Source organism: Heterocephalus glaber, unplaced genomic scaffold, assembly GCF_053883595.1.
Source record: "Heterocephalus glaber isolate CG9 unplaced genomic scaffold, H.glaber_assembly_v1.0 deba00001613, whole genome shotgun sequence".
In the NCBI taxonomy this organism is placed as follows: domain Eukaryota; kingdom Metazoa; phylum Chordata; class Mammalia; order Rodentia; family Bathyergidae; genus Heterocephalus; species Heterocephalus glaber.
In genome coordinates, this window is record NW_028258384.1 from 25,477,658 (window position 1) to 25,494,193 (window position 16,536).

Sequence of the window (16,536 nt, forward strand, 5' to 3'; positions counted from 1 at the left end):
ATTGTGAATACTTAAAAGAGCTAAGTGGAAAGTTTAAATCCCAAGATTGTTACATGAAATCAGTGAAGATAATCCTGATCAAAGAATCCATTTTTGTGAGTGATTTCAATACATGATGGGCAAGGACAAGGTGTTTGTGAAGGAGATTGTGTGGTCTTATGAAGCACAATTTAAGCTAAATGGAACAGTGAACTGACATAATTTTGTTTATTGGGCACCAGAAAATCGTAAGGTGCATATGGACAAAGCAGTTAATTTACTGGCAGTCAGGGTCTGGTGTGAGTGTCAACAAGAGGTTTAGTAGGATCATTTTTCTTTTAAGGTAATGTTACAGGTCAAGCATACCTAGACATGCCACACATCCATCTTACCTGCCACATTACCACATAGATGTGCGAGCTTATCTGGATGAGAATTTACAAGGAAACTGGCTAGGACAAAGAGGCACAGTTGAATCTGCCACACATCCTCCCGATTTAACACCTGCAGAGTCTTATCTATGGGGACACTACAGGGTGTATACTGTAGAAAACCCAAGGTTACCATTAGTCATTGCTTTTTTGTCTTTGTTATATATATATATATATATATATATATATATATATATATATATATTCTTCCAAAAATGTATATACACTTCAGGAAAAGAAAAAAACTTGTATAAATATATTAATATTTAATTTATTGAGACATTAAGAGATTAATACAAGATACCTTTGGCCTCTACAATTATAAGAGGTGTTCAAGATGGTGGCGATTAGCGTACAGACATCACTTATTAGTATGGCAATCTGCTGCTTGAGTAACCTTGGTCAAAGTGTCCATTGAGATAGCTGCACATGCATTCTCAATTTCTTCTCTAAGGGCTGGCAGTGTAGTGTTGTTGTTGTTGTTGTTGTTTTACAATATACAACATCCTCTAGGGATCTCTATATGAGGGTAAAACTATCTGTTGAAAAAAATATCATGCTATGTTTCTTTTCTTGAAGACATACATTTTTGTGGAATATATGTATATATATTATATATATATAGAGAGAGAGAGAGAGAGGGAGGGAGAGAGAGTTTTTCATATAAGAGAAACCATATGATATTTAAATTTATGTGTCTCAGTTACTTTCCTTAACATAATGGTCTCTAGGTCCATGCATTTTCCTAAAAATTATTCAAGTTTGTCCTTTTCGTGAAAGGGTAGTACTCCATTGTGTACAAATACATTTTTTGTCCAGTCATCTGTTGATGTACACATAGGCTATTTCCAAGATTTAGCAGACTCTGAAACTTTGGCTATATTCCCAGAATTTGAGATTTAGCTTTCCTGTTTTTGTTTTTTTTTTAATAGGGAGATACCAACAATATACATACCTTGCAGGCTTGAAGTGAAGATTAAGTAAAATAGTGTGTTAAGTATTGTCAATAAATATTAGTTATTATTTTTATGAATGTTTTAAGTTGTGTAACTAGACCCCAGAAAAGCATAGATGAATGTATATTAAACTTTCAGTATTGTTCCTCAGTCAATCCTCTTACTCTCCAATCTTTTAAACAGACAAGTTCATCATACCTACAAAGTGTGTCATTTCTTTTTTTGTTTATTTTGTTTTGTTTTGTTTCGGTAACAGCGGTTGAACTTGGGACCTCGCGCTTGCGAGGCAGGCGGCAGAATCACTGAGCTAAATCCCCGGCCCCAATGTGTGTCATTTCTAACTTTCATCTTTGCAAGTATTATTTCCAACTAATTTTATATTTTAAATATTCTCATTACTTGTCATATTCTTTTTTCTTCTCTTATAAAAAGACTATAATATCATCCACATCTTGCAATTATATCTCCATTACTTTATGCTTATTCCTTCAGTAAGATGTTTGCTTGCTTTGATTTTTCCTTGAAGATGATATAGATATCTTGTAACATTTTTATTAATCTCACAGATTCTATATATTAGGAACTCTGGTAAAGCCTGGGTGAACAATTTTTCTGTTCTTTTTTTTCCTCAACTGAAGTTATTTACTTGTACTCAGATGGTGGATGAGCTGCTCTGGTGGGTCAAAAATGACCTCACTCACGTGTCTCATGCATTGGCAGGAAGAGCTCTGAGGCTGAGTTCAACAGGCACTTTCAGCCAAAGTGCCTACTCATGATGTCTACATGTGGCTTATGTTGCACAATAAAGGTAGTTAGATCTGTTACAAGACTGCTCAGAATTCTATATTCAAGTGCTCCAACAAAGCAAAAGGCTCATTATCTCTTATGACCTAGCCTCAAAGTTAATACCACTTCCAGTACACTCTATCAGTTGTTTGGAAATAAAGGAAATTCATCCATGATGACAATAATCAAAAGAAGGAAAAAAATCTTAGAGGTGCCTGACTGAAACCAAACTACAGAGCATGCATAAAGTAAGTTGCATTAAATGAGTTAATATCAAAATATTTTAACCATATTCCAAACTATAGAAAACCTACTACATAGGCTATATGGTTTGATGTAAAGTTTTTAATTAAATCTAAATATTGCCGGGGATTTAGCTCAGTGGCTTCACCACCTGCTGCGCAAGCACAAGGACCTGAGTTCAATCCCCAGTACCAAAATAAATAAATAAATAATAATAATAATAAATGAATAAATAAATCTAAATATGATTTCAAATCCTGTCTGTATGTTGGGCAAGTCACAACCTCTTGACACCCCCAATGTTTCATCTGTAGCTAGAGGTTAAATATAATTTCCTGTCTTTATATAAAAATATATACGAATTGCTTTAGAATTGGTGCTAAAATATATATGAGATAATGTGTTTCTCGTAACAACTGTGCCAGATGGACTTTTAACTATATTTTGTATTTTACAAAATACAAAAAATTGGAGTTCACAGAGATTAAATAACTTGTTCAAAGTAACTTAGGTAAGCAAGTATAGCCAAGATTCAATTCCAGATCTTATGACTCCTAAGGTCTTCTACCATCATTTTACTCTTCTATGCCTACTTCTTTGGCTATTATGATGATTTTGGATATGAAACTTTTAAGAAATTGCTTTGTAAATGATAAATAACTACCTAAATGTAAGGTCATTATTATTATTTATTCTAACAGCAGAGAGTGCTAAAATTGTGTATAATAAGATTGCTCATGCTTCATGATACACCCAACACATTAGATAAACCACACAGAGGCCTAAAGGTTTATGCAAAGTATGGCTGAAAACAAAGGAAATCCTACTAATCAGCCTAAATATAATAGAATCTAATTATAACACTTGCCCTGTAGAAGCTGCTTTTAATTCCCAATGTCTTATTCCATATCACACATAGAAATGTTAGCTTGTCTTATGTGTGTCATCATTTATCCGTATGGAAAGAAAAATAAGAAATAATGGAGAAATCTGAAGAGGGAGAATTAGTGATTCTACTCCTTCTCTCTCATTTTGTAAATAAATTTGAGTTCATTGAACCATATGTATTAAATTGATATCTAAGGAAATTGAACTATTCCTTTTGTTGGGATTCTGTCCATGTAAAATAGATAATTGAATGTGAGGAAAATGAAAGTAGAAAAAAATCAAACTTATTTCTCCTGACTGCACAAAAGTCACGATGTAGAACTCTGTCTTTCAACCATTACTGTATAAGTTTTTTTTAAAACATAGAAACTTCTATTTTTCAGGTCTAGGCTTTCTCCTAGAAGACAAATATTGAACATGATGAATAGAAAACTTTCAAAGCCATTATGAAGTACCCATTGAGAATTCTATGGATTCATACAAAGTAAGCTGGCAGTTGAACTTAAATATTTAATCTGATTTACATTTGAATAACATTTATTAAATAGGGTGTTAATTATATCTAGTAATTTAAGAAAATAACATCTTCCTATATTGTTGTATAAACATATTTATGTTTCTTTTCACATTGCTAGTCTATAGAAATTAGAGCTGGTGACTAAAATTCAAAGTATCCACTCATTTTTCTCTCTTAACTTGATTTTGACTTTGCCAAATGCTTTTTCTAATACTATACCTCCTACAAATTTGTAGGACTTCATATATCAAAGGTTAAGAATACTATATATATATATATATATATATATATATATAGTACTTTGTAGTTTCTTAAACACTTTCACATGCATTATTTTATTAACCATAATACACACTAAATGACATTTTTTAAAAAAATCATTAAAACAGAGTACATATTGGTACTTAGAAAAATGAATATATTTTAAATTGTACTTATGTTTTACCATTTATCTTTGATGACTAAGACAAATATTTATCTAATTTTAATCTGTAACAATGTCAACTTTTCTAGTCACTGTTCTCTGTTCTATTATAAATAGTTCTGTAACCACCTTTTCATTCAGCCTACATTTATTTCTTTGAACAGATACCTTTGTCTTTATACTGTCATCCAATAGTTCAAAATCTCATAGGAAGCAACATTTTACTCCTTGAATTTTTTCTATCTATTACATTCTAATGTTAATAACAAATTTCTTACCTTTTTTACTTCACACTCTTGGAGTCAGCTCACATCTCCCAATCAACTTGGTAAACCAGAAAATCAGAACAGTAACACAAAATCTCTAGCTTTTTCACTGTTGATTTCCCTATATATAACTGTATTTCACCTTTGACTAAAGGTTTTGAAATTTAGTTAACATAATAATTCGCTAGCTGACAAAAAAGTTTTTATATTCCATTGAAAGCATGCACAGCTGATTAAGGGAATCTAAAGATAGAATATCAGATATAGAAGACAAGATTGTGGTAAAGAACAATGAAAACAGAGATTTCGTAAAAATAGTAAGGGAGCACAAGAAATCAATCCAGCAGCTGCTAGATGATGCAAAGAAGAATAACATAAGACTGATAGGATTCCACAAAAAAACATGAGAAAGTATAATTGACATAAAACACTGTTCACAGAAGTAATAGTAGGAAACTTCCCAGACAGAGGTGGAGAATTGGACATACAGATAAGTGAGGCATGTAGAACTCTAACTAGCCATGATTGAAAAAAATTCTACATCTAGACATATAATAGTCAAGATCCCAGAAACTCAACAGAAGAACAAAATCCTACAAGCAGTTAGAGAAAAGAAACAAATCACCTACAAAGAAAAGCCCATCAGATTCATGGCAGACTTCTCAACACAAACCCTCAAATCAAGGAGAGCCTGGAGTGAAGTATTTTAGGCCCTCAAAGAAAATAACTTCCAACCTAGACTGTTGTATCTTGCAACATTATCTTTCGAAATCGATGGGGAAATTAGATACTTCCACGACAAATAATACCTGAAAAATTCCATGAAAACCAAGCCAGCACTCCAAAAAATTGTAAGCAATACCCTAGAAAAAAAAAAAAAATGAAGGTCACACTCCATGAGGCCCAACAGGGAAAGCCACCAGGCAAGGTAAGAAACTAAAGGGAAAGGGGGGAAAAATAAGAAAAGACCCAACAATAGTCAAACATTATGACAAGGATGAGTCAATATCTATCAATTATATCTATCAATGTTAATGGCCTCAATTCACAAATCAAAAGAAATAGACTGACAGAATGGATTAAAAAGCAAAATCCAGCATATGCTGTATACAAGAAACATACCTATCTCAAAAAGAAACTCATAGATTGAAAGGAAAAGGATGGAAAACAGTTCTCCATGGGACGGGAAACCAGAAAAAAGCAGGGGCAGCAATCTTATTTGCAGACAAAGTAGATTTCAAACCAAAACTAATTAAGAGAGACAAAGATGGTCACTACATACTTGTGAAGGGAACAATCCAAGAGGAAGAGATGACAGTCATAAATATATAAGCACCAAGTGTGAATGCCCCCAACTACACAAAACAAATATTAATGGACATGAAAAACCAAAGAAGCACTAATACAATTCTAGTAGGGTACTTCAATACCCCACTATCACAAATAGATAGATCATCTAGACAAAAAAATTAACAACAAAATTCTAGAACTGAACCCAGCTATTGAACAAATGGACTTAATAGATGTTTACAGAGTATTCCACACCACAAAATTAGAATACACATTCTTTTCGGCTGCACACGGGTCATTCTCCAAAATAGACCACGTGTTAGCTCATAGGACATGACTAAGTCAATGTAAAAGAACTGAAGTTATCCCCTGTATATTATCAGACCATAGTGCAATACAATTGGAGATCAATAACATAAGAAAATGCAAAACTCCCACAAAAACATGAAAATTAAACAACACCCTCCAGGACAACCAATCGGTCACAGAGGAAATTAAAGAAGAAATTAGACAGCTTCTACAAGTAAATGATAATGTCAGTACAGCACACAGGAATCTATGGGACACAATGAAAGCAGTTCTGAGTGGGAAATTCATAGCAGTGAATGTCCTTATTAGGATCACAGAGAGAACTCAAATAAACAACCTAATGCAGAACCTGAAGCTCCTAGAAAGAGAAAAGCATAACAAACCCAAAGCTCATACAAGAGAGAAAATTTTAAAGATCAGAGCAGAAATCAGTGTAGTGGAGACTAAGAGAATGATACAAAAAAATCAAAGAATAAAAGAGTTGGTTTTTTGAAAGAATAAGTAAAATTGATATACCTTTAGCCAACCTTACCAAAAAAAAGGAAACAAAAGGCTCAAATCCATGCAATTAATAAAGAAAAAGGTGAAGTCACAACAGACCCAGCTTAAATCCAGAGGATCATCAATACCTACTTTGAGAACTTGAACTCCAATAAAATGGAAAACACAGAAGAAATGGATAGATTCCTAGAAACATATGAATTTCCAAAGTTAAATGAAGAAGATATAGAAATTCTAAACACCTGAATTGCAATGAGTGAAAGTGAAAATGTAATAAAAAATTCACCAACAAAGAAAACCCCAGGTTTTGATGCCTTCACTGCTGAATTCTACAAGATGTTTGAAGAAGAATTATGGCCATTACTCTTTTTTTTTTTTATTTCCCATTATATTTGTTGTCCTACATTTACTTTTGGGTTTTTTTAAATTAAATTCTTTTATTGGTACATTCAGGTATACAACACAATTACATTTCTCATTGGGAATTGTACCTTTACATAATGCATCTTGGTTCTTATTTTTTCCCCATTCCTAGCCCTCCCTTCACCCACTCCAGCCTTCCCTATTTACAAAGACTTTATTTCCATTTTTTCCATTTCTCATCGTTTTTCCTTTCGCTTCTTTCCTTTCCCCTACCCCTCCCACTACCCTTACCCCTTTGGAGCTTTTCTTCCTATTTTACATTATCGATTATTCATTCTAATCTTTGGTACATTTTAGGTATACAATATATAATGACATTCATCATTGGAAATTTGCACCTTTACATAGTCTCTCTTGGTTCTTATTTTTCACCCTTGCCGAGCCCTCCCTGCAACCCCTCCAGTCCTCCCTATTTACAAAGATTTTGTTCCTATTTTTCCATTTTCTCATATTAATCCCATTCCCTTCTATCCTTTCCCCTAGCCCTCCCACTTCCTTCCCCTTTGCCCCTTTTCTTCCTATTTCACATTACCTATCATACATTTAGTCCTTATTTACACTTTCAGTTTCTCACACCAGAGAAACTATTCAGTATTTATACATGTGTGTCCTATTTATTTCACTTAAGAGAATCACCTCAATGTGCATCCACTTAGCTATAAATGTCACTAATTTCTCATTGTTTATGGCTGAGTAGTACTCCATTTTATAAAAAAACCACATTTTCTTTATCCAGTCTCGAGTTGATGGGCATTTGGGCAGTTTCCAAGTTTTAGCTATTACAAACTGTGCTGCTATGAACATGGGCACACATATATCACTGTGGTATGATTCTTTTAATTCTTTGGGGAAGATCCCCAGCAGTGGAATAGTGGGCTCAAATGGTACTTCCAGTCCTAGTTTTTCGAGGTATCTCTGTACTGACTTCCAAAGTTGTTGCACCAGTCTACACTCCCACCAGCAGTGGAGCAGGGTTCCTCTTTCCCCACAGCCCCTCCAGCATGTGTTATTGGTTGATTTCATGATAGCAGCCATTCTTTCTGGAGTGAAGTGGAATCTCAGCATTGTTTTCATTTGCATCTCTCGAATGACCAGTGATGTTGAACATTTTTTCATGTATTTATTTGCTATTTCTACTTCTTTGTCTGAGAAATGTCTGTTCATTTCAGATGTCCATTTTTGGATTGGGTCTTTAAATTTGGGAGGTCTGATCTTTTTAAGTTCTTTATAGATTTGAGATAGTAGACCTTTGTCTGAGGAAGAGCAGGTGAAGATTTTTTCCCACATTGTGGGTTGTCTCTTCACACTGCTGGTGGTTTCTCTTGCTGTGCAGAAGCCTTTTAATAAGAAGAGATCCCGCTTGTTAATTTTGCTAGATCACGGGCAACTGAGTGTTTTGTTCATAAAATCTTTTCCTACACCGATGTCTTCAAGGGTTCTACCTAACCTCTGTTCCAAATGGTTCAGAGATTCTATTCCAATATTTAGACCTTTAATTCATTTTGACTGCTGCCACTACTGTTTAAACTCTTCAATGAAATTGAAAGGGAAGCAATACTCCCAAATTCATTCCTGGAAGCAAGCATCAAATTGATCCCCAAAGCAGAGAAAGACCCAACCGAAAAAGAGAACTATAGGCCAATCTCACTAATGAACATAGACGCAAAAATCCTTAATAAGGTAATGGCAAACAGAATGCAGAAGATCATCAAGAAGATCATACACCCTGATCAAGTGGGATTCATCCCAGGGATGCAGGGATGGTTCAGTACACGAAAATCAATCAATATAATACACTATATCAATAGAGCCAAGGACAAAAACCATATGATTATCTCCATAGATGCAGAAAAAGCATTTGACAAAATCCAACATGCATTTAGGATAAAAGCCCTACAAAAAATTGGAATAGATGGTCTCTACCTCAAACTGATAGAAGCCATCTATGAAAAACCAACAGCCAATATCACACTAAATGGTCAAAAATTGAAATCCTTCACACTCAAATCAGGAACAAGACAAGGATGTCCACTATCACCACTCTTGTTCAATATAGTTCTGGAAACATTAGCCATGGAAATTAGAAAAGAGAAAGAAATAAAAGGAATAAAGATAGGTAATGAAGAAATCAAATTGTCATTATTTGCAGATGACATGATACTCTATATAGAAGACCCCAAGAACTCCACCAAAAGTCTTCTAGACTTAATAACCAAATTCAGTCAAGTAGCTGGTTACATGGTCAACACAAAAAAATCAATAGCTTTCCTCTACACAAATGACAGACTCACTGAGAGAGAAATAGGGCAAATGATTCCTTTCACAATAGCATCCAAAAAACTGAAATACCTAGGAATCATCCTAATGAAAGAAATCAAAGACCTCTTCTCTGAAAACTATGGCACTCTGAACAGAGAGATTGAAGATGATATTTGAAAATGGACAGACATTCCCTGCTCCTGGGTAGGAAGGATTAATATAGTGAAAATGGCCATAATTCCAAAACTGCTATATAGATTTAATGCAATTCCAATTGAGATCCCAGCAGCATACTTCATGGACCTTGAGAAAACAATCCAAAAATTCATTTGGAACAAGAAGAGACCCAGAATAGCAAACGCAATTCTAGTTAACAGAGACATGGCAGGGGGTATCACAATCCCCAACCTGCAACTCTACTACAAAGCTACTGTGATAAAAACAGCATGGTACTGGCAAAGAAACAGACCTGAGGACCATTGGAACAGATTAGAAGATTCAGAAAAAATGCCAGACACACTCAACTATCTCATATTCGATAAAGGAGCCAAACACTCTCACTGGAGGACAGATAGCCTCTTTAATAAATGGTGCTGGAAAAATTGGGCTTCAACTTGCCAAAGATTAAAACTAGACCTATATCTCTCACCATGCACTAAACTAAAATCAAAATGGCCATTACTCTTTAAATTTATCAAGGAAATTGAAAGGGAAGCAATACTTCCAAATACATTCCTGGAAGCAAGGGTTACTTTGATTCCAAAGCCAGGGAAAGACCCAATCCAAAAAGAGAACTACAGGCCACTCTCCCTAATGAACATAGATGCAAAAATACTGAACAAGAAACTGGCAAACTGAATACAGAGGGTCATTAAGGAGATCATGCACCCTGACCTAGTCAGATTTATCTGAGGGATGCAAGGATGGTTCAACATTCATAAATCAATAAATGTAATACACTATATTAACAGAGTCAAGGACAAAATCCATATGATCATCTCAATAGATGCAGAAAAGGCATTCGACAAAATCCAGCATCCATTCATGAAAAAACACTACAGAAAACTTGAATAGAAGGACTTTATCTCAACCTGATTAAGGCTATTGATGAAAAACCAACAGCCAACATCATACTTAATGGTCAAAACCCTAAAACTTTCAGGCTAAAATCAGGAACAAGACAAGGATGCCCTCTATCCCCATTCCTGTTCAATATAGTTCTGGAAATATTAGCCACAGCAATCAGAAAACAGAAACAAATAAAAGAAATAAAGATAGGAAAGGAAGATGTTAAATTGCCATTATTTGCTGACAATATGATACTTTACATAGAAGACCGAAAAAACTCTGCCAAAAGACTTCTAGACTTAATTAAAAGATTCAGTAGAGTAGCTTGATATAAGGTCAATACTCAAAAAACAATAGCCTTCTTATACACAAATAGCGGACTCATTGAGAGAGAAATTAGGGAAACAATTCCTTTTACAATAGCATCCAAAAAAATGAAATATCTTGGAATCAATCTAACAAAGGAAGCAAAAGACCTCTACACTGAAAACTATAGCACTCTGAAAAAGTAAATCAAGGAGGATATAAGAAAATGGAAAGACATCACTTGTTCCTGGGTGGAAAGAACCAATATAGTGAAAATGGCCATACTTCAAAAGCTGCTGTATAGATTTAAGGCAATGCCAATTTAAATTCCAACAATATACTTCACCAAAATACAGAAAACAATCCAAATATTGATTTGGAACCAGAAGACAACTAGAATCACAAAATCAATTCTACGCAACAGAGACATGGCTGGGGTTATCACAATCCCCAACTTGAAACTATAGTACACAGCTACTGTGATAAAAACAGCATGGTACTGGCAAAGAAACAGGCCAGAGTATCAGTGGAATAGAGTAGAAGGTGCAGAAAAAACCCCAGACATACTCAGCCACCTCATCTTTGAGAAATTAGCCAACCACCCTCATTGGAGGAAAGAGAGCCTATTTAATAAATGGTGTTGGTAAAACTGGATTTCAACCTGCCAAACATTAAAACTAGACCCATACCTATCACCATGCACTAAACTCAGATCAAAGTGGATTAAAGATCTAAATATTAAGAAAGAAACATTAAACTTGCTGGAAAATGAGTTAGGTAGAACTCTTGAAGACATTGGCATAGGAAAAGACTTTATAAACAAAACCTCAGTAGCATGGGAACTAGCACAAAGAATCAGTAACTGGGGTCTCATCTTATTACAAAGCTTCTGCACTTCAAGAGAAACCACCCACAGAGCTGAGAAAATCTACAGTGTGGGAAAAAATTTTAGCAGCTATAACTTAGACAAAGGAATACTATCTAGAATATATAAATATCTGAAACAAATCAGACCCCACACACACAAATTCAAAGACCCAAATCAAAATTGGGCATCTGAAATGAGCAGACATTTCTCAGACAAAGAAGTAAAAGCAGTAAATCAATATATGAAAAAATGTTCAACATCACTGGTCATTCAAGAGATGCAGATGAAAACAACACTGAAATTCCACGTCACCCTTGAAAGAATGGCCACTATCAAGACATCAACCAATAACAAATGCTGGCTGGGGTGTGGAGAGAAAGGAACCCTTCTCCATTGTTGGTGGGAGTGCAGACTGGTGCAACTACTGTGGAAATCAGTATGGAGGTACCTCAAAGATCTAGGGTTAGAGGTCCCATTTGACCCAGCTATTCCCCTGCAGGGTATCTTCCCAAAAGAATTAAAAGAATCATACCACAGCAATATATGTGCACCCATGTTTATAACTCCACAGTTTGTAATAGCTAAAGTTTGGAAATACCCCAAGTGCCCATCAACTGGAAACTGTATAAATAAGATGTGTTTTTTTTTATAAAATGGGGTACTACTCAGCCTTAAAGAACGAGAAGCTAGAGAGATTTATAATGAAAAGAATGGATATTGAGGCCATCCTCTTAAGTGAAATAAACAGGACACACATATGTTAATACTGAATAGTTTCTCTAGTGTGAGAAACTTAAAATGTTAATTAGGATTAAAATGAGTAAAACAAATAATTGATAATTTGAAATAGGAAGGAAAGGTCTAAAGGAGTAGGGGTGGTGGGAGGGGAAGGGGAAAGAAAAGAAGGGAAAGAAAAATTATGAGAAAAGAAGAAAAATGGAAATGAAGTCTATGTAAATAGGGAAATATGGAGGGGGTGAAGGGTGCACAGGGAATGGGGAAAAAATAAGAACCAAGATACATCATGTACAGTTACAAGCACCCAATGATAAATGTAAACTTATTGTATATCTAAAATGTACCAATAAAAGACTTTAAGGAAAAAAAATGTTTTTAAAATATTTTATGCTTTGATTTGCAAACTACTTATATAAGCATATTGGTGAAAATCATCTGTTCACATTTGAATTTTCTACATCCCATTGTGCCTAGAACAATAATTGTAATATAATTAGCACTCAGTCAACTGCTAAATTTTAACTCTCTAAGTTATGAAATAAATTCAAATCATAGTTTGGATTTATTTTTTAAAGTTATACTGAATCTCTGAAATGTCCACATTTGATGTTTACTTTGGAAATAAAAGACCCTCATATTGTTTTGGCAGCTCTGTTAGGCATTTAATAAGTTTCTCATAATTTGAAATTTTGTTCAATAACCACAACCTAATTATTTTTAAAAAGGCTTAGTTACAAACTGTTATTCATACTTTAAAATTAATATCATATAAATTGGAGAACATTATTCATATGTACAGTTTCCAATACAGAACAAATCTCTCAAAGGCTAAAGAGTGTCTGACTATGGAGATAAAGCAGGAAAAAATAAATATAGCTAATAACACCTTACTCCTGCCAAAGTATGAAAAGGGATACATGGGAAAAATTTGATATATTTTTAAAAATCAGTAATAGATAGAAAATAAAAAACAATACAAATTAAATAGATTTAAGTAAGACATTCATGCACTTTAATGAAAAATACAAGACAGAAAATCAAAAGTACTTTTACTTGCTTTGAAAAAACAAGCTGGTACAAATGGAGGAAATTTTACTGAAATATCACAGAGCCAACACCACTGTCAACTGCTTTGAGAATTTATGTCACTTTTAAACAGATTGATGAGTTGGGCTATTTTTGTACAATTAAAAATTATTATTAATTTAAAATATTTCTATATTATATTTAGTGTTTATCATTTAATAGGCTCTAAAATTGAATAAGACATAGGAATAGCATCACAGCAAACAATTAAACAATAAATTGTTTTCAAAAGTAAGGGTACATTAATAAGGGAACAGGATTTAAAATTTTTTATTTTGATTTACTGTTTCTTTGAGTATATACTTCAAGGAAAAGCAAAGCAAATTGGAATTTTGATAAAAAAATTTCCAAAAAGATATGAATACAGCTTGAGTCCTTTGTACACATCATCTAGATCAATACTACACAAACTATCTTTGGTGAAAAAAGCAGCTTTTATAAAAAACTTAAATTTTTTACAGACCCACAATTTTTTAAAGTACAATAAAAATAAATAATTATTAAAATGGAAAGGAAACATAAATGTACACAAAAGTATTGTGCAGATGTTTATATTATATATTCAATATGTCTAAAATTACTCTATAGAATTGTTATAAAAATTTCTAAACCTAACATTTAAATTTTTTGCTTTTCTGTTGCAGATCATTAACAGCAGATCTCTCTAGGACCACATTTTAGATATTATGTATTTAAAATGAAAATAAAGAGAAACATTTAGGAAAAGTACTAAAGAAAACAAAGGCAAAAATGTAAACGAAGAGAATAAATTTTGCTCATAGAAAGTGGTTTGTATTCTGGTTTATAAAAAAAAGTTTTTGATTGACTTACATTTAAAAAAAATTTTAAACCCCAACATGGATATGCAAGGCAGTGGTGCCCTCACAGGACACTCTGAAAAATCAAACCGGGGGGCAGGATTTAGCTCAGCATAACCACACCAATCTCACAAGTTCAAGGTCCTGAGTTTGATCCCTGGTACCAAAAAAAAAAAAAGCAAACCAGAAAGCATAGATAGTTGGAAAATGAAATGAGTACAAGGATCTAAATGTAATTACTATGTATAACAAACATACTAATAAAGAAATGTTTAAAAATTTAACAAAAGTGTAAATGTACCATGTTTTGTGAGTATATAAAATATTCCTTATAAGTATACCAAACAAAACACGACATTTTCTGGGGAAAGGAAAGAAGGGAATGGAATTCATATGAGAAAATGAAAAAATGGAAACAAAGTCTTTGTAAATAGGAAGGGGGGGTTGAAGAGAGGGCAGGGGAGTGGGGAAAAAGAAGAACCAAGAGAGATTAAGTAAAAGTAAAAATTTCCAATGATAAATGTCATCATATTGTATACCTAAAATGTAACAATAAAATTGATTAAAACACCACAAATTTGCAAAATATTATCTATCCTTTAAACATTAATACATTCACAATATATGCAGTCAGTAAACTGTGTGGTCAAAACTTTGAACTTTTCTGTGAATTATTTTATAAACTTAAAGTCATGAAGGTTTATCTTTAAATAAACTTTAGATTATTTCACTGTAATAAATAGTTACTGATGGCCTATTATATACCAGTCACTATACAGTACTAGTTATTTAAGCTATGTTTATCAAAACTGACTGTCAAGGTTTAGATTTAAAATAGCCTCAAAAGCCTCATGTGTTTGGAAGATGATTGGATTGTGGGGCCCATATGGCTGGCTTGCTATTGGGAGGCAGAGTCTGGTCAGCAGAGACAGGAAGAGGTATGGGTCCTGAAGGATCTGTCTCCCTCCCCAGCTCCTCCCTTTACACTGGTTACCATGACAAGAGCAGCTATTTCTGGGCCACGCCTATGTGCAAACTACTATGGATTGAAACATGAGCCAAAATAAATTGCTCTTTTATTGCAGGTGTCTGGTATTTTGTCTCAGCAATGATAAAAGTGACTAAGACATTGACTTTAAGTAAAATTGATACATCACTAAAATATTCTCGTCAACTAATTTTTTGAGAAAAGTATGGTAGGTGAAGCCATCTATAGTTTCATCAATAAAATGCAGGTTATTATAATTCTTTCAATGCTCAAAAAATTTAGTAACTATACATTAAGCCTATAATGATAATTCATTTATTTCTACTAAGATGTGCAAAAAAATCAGAATTTTAATACATTATTATAAGAATGTGGAGAAATAATCTCTCATATACTACTAGTGTCTGGGCTAGCTGTTGGCACCTTTTTGGTGGCAATCAGACAAAAATTATCAATATTCAAAATGTACTTACAATACCACTTCTATTAATTTGTCCTGTAGATATCTTTGCATATGTGCACCAAGATTAATGGTCACAAAACAATCTCAGTATTTATCAGTAGAAGAGCTGAGCTTTTCCATTTCTTTGGATCTCTTATCAACACTCAATAAAATTCTGAGCATCTAGTAAATACAATAGGTAGATCTATGCTGACATATGATTTGTGACATGTCTAATGAAATATTTTGATTTGTAGAGCAATGCTCGCAATATGATTATATGCAAACATAGAAAATTTCTGGAAAAATACCAAAATAATTGTTGTCAGAATTAAAGGAGTTTTCTAGGATGGGAAATAGATTCCCTTTTTGTAATATATCCTTTAATACTATTTGACATTTTTCACCATATACATGTATTTTTAATAATATAAAAATAGGGAAAAAGAAAAGTAAGATTCAATTCCATCATCAATACCTCCTGTCATTTTTATTTTATGAAAAGGTATGTACCACTCATTAAGAAGTAATGAAAATGATAATTCATCCACTCATTAAATCATTGACCTTGATTGATCAATACTGCTTTGTTTTGTTTGTGAAAGAACTAATATTGTCTTAGAAATTAGAGGGCTTGGAAATTAAAGAAAAATATAACTCCCCAAAATAATAAAAATGACCAGCTAACATATAAGCTTTGGTAAAATTATGAAATTTAAACTTTTGCATATGATAAGCTTCAAATTTAATTTATGCAATAAACAATGATGGCCAGCCACAATGCTAGGCAAAAAAGCTGTGAGTGTCAAAATTGGTCTGAAGTAACACTGGTGGAGAGGGCAATAAAAAAGTGCAAACCTTCTGGTGCAAAGTCCACAAAGGCCAGTAACTGAGATAGGACTGGTGACCCTAGGAACATAGAAGAACAAAGGGGATAGTCTTGGTTAGGG